The following is a 2,030-nucleotide window of genomic DNA, read 5'->3' as shown; positions in this document are numbered from 1 at the left end:
ATAGAACTGGATGTGGAGAAGCCTCTTTCTCTGAGCCTACCGACTTCTCAGGGGGAGGTGTGAGAGCCCTCTGCCTCCATGCTCACGCAGGAAGCAACTCCAGGATCCCTTTGCAGGTAAACCTTTATGTCTTTGCTGTTTATATTTTAATTCCTCGCCTTGAAGTTACTGGTACTTCCACAGGAACTCTGAGGTGGAACTCTCTGTAGATGTTGTTCAGATGTTTGAGCACCTGAGCTATAGGTTTTCCTTTTTGTTAATGCATTAATGAAGCCTTCGATGAAACATTGAGTTGTTAAGACTAACCCCCATGCCAAAACTAAATTACTTGTCATGCGATATGAAGATTTGGGGGAGCAATGTGTTTTCTAGGGTCATTTTATAAGATGGGTACCTAAGACTTAAGTGTAACTAGTTCTGCATCCCCTTATAGAGCTCTTTCCATGTGCTTTACAAATCAGGAGGGTTCTGACTGCTGTCATACAAAGAATGAGGCTTACAGCTCTCGGGCGATTAGCCCAATATACCCAACCTATATTTGCTACAACTGCTGCAGTTATAAGGAGAAAACCTGAACTGCAGGTGGTTTTGAACCCTTATGTTCATTCCCTGCTCAGTGTTTGTGGCCTCTCTAAACGCTGCCTTGGTTAACTCCAGTCTCCATTGCTAGTGTTCTAGTTCACTTCAATTTAATGTTGCTTCAGTTTAATGTGCAAGTTTGGCAGTCGGTGAAAAATAGCCACTAGAATGTTGGGGTAGAACAGAACAAACCAAAATGCTTTAACATGGTCAACCAAAATGGAGCGTAATTTTGCTGTGAAGGCTTTTGGGGGTTTTCATGGCTTTTCATCACTCTCCCTCGTTTTTATCTTCCTTGCTCTTTGCAGAAAGATCAGTAAGTTTAATTCCAAAAAGCTCAATGTGGCCAGTAGGCAGTAGGAGCGAGGACTGGAACCACAAGGACATCTTGCAGGAATTACATCCCCAGCACTCAGTACGGTGAAGAAAACCATTCATTGTGCTGTACTTCTGAGGAATCAGTAGGGTCTGTCTGTGGAGAGGTTGACTTCATATTGGAGTTTAGTGCATTAGCTCCTGCCTGCACTCTTCTTCAAGAAGGGTTTTTTGGCTGCTTCTCACACTGTTGTCCAGGAATTAACTTACTTTTGGTTACTAATAAGTTAGACAGGAGAGGTGGATGGGAATCCTTCTTGCTGAGGATTTGTTGAAGGCTCTGGCTTAAAATGAAGTGACTGTGTGAGAGGTGATGGAACACATAGACAACAGGCAGGAACAAGTTGCTGAACCAGATGGAGCCCCCAGGGACTGGGGATCTGAGGGGGGACTGGGGGACTGAGACCGATGGTCTCAGCAGCACTAGAGGATTCTTGGGGAAATCTGTGGACTGCAGACCTGGAAGTTTGACCAGCAACAGGTGAATTAGTAGAAAATGTAGCAAGATAGAATTATTGGACACCTGCATAAATATTATAGAGTAGGGAAGAGCCAGCGTGGCTTAAAAAAACCACTGGAATTCCCTGAAGGTCTAAACAAGCCTGTCGAGAGGTCTGGCTTAGTCTGTGCTCAGATTTCAGAAGCTTTCAAACAGGAGCTGTCACCTGAGCGTCCCTTGACATAATAAGGGACTTCCCTGTCATAAATAAACAGTGGGTGCAAAGAGAGGGAAGAGGATGTGAGGAAAGGGCAGTCCTTGTGGTGGTAGCTGGAGGTCACCATTAGGGTGTCACAGGGATGCTTTGTAAATCACCTGGAAAAACAGTGTCTCCAGCTGGCTTGACCTTGTATGAGGTAGTGAAGAAGAGGGCTGGAGGTGATGAATTGCAGATGTAAACCGATTCATGTGGGCGGGGAGCAGTCCTAATCCCACACACAAAATGAGTTTTTGGAGTCGTAACGACTAACTCTGTGAATTCTTCCTCAGTAAAGTCCCAGTTTGGATGGTTTTACACAGACTCAGGGAAGATGGCATAAGTTCACAGTTACTAAGTCCACAGGAGCTGTGCCTGGTT

Source organism: Buceros rhinoceros, unplaced genomic scaffold (genome assembly GCF_000710305.1).
Source record: "Buceros rhinoceros silvestris isolate BGI_N320 unplaced genomic scaffold, ASM71030v1 scaffold18474, whole genome shotgun sequence".
NCBI classification, from domain to species: domain Eukaryota; kingdom Metazoa; phylum Chordata; class Aves; order Bucerotiformes; family Bucerotidae; genus Buceros; species Buceros rhinoceros.
The sequence above is the reverse complement of the archived record's forward strand: the minus strand, read 5'-3'. Positions refer to the sequence as shown.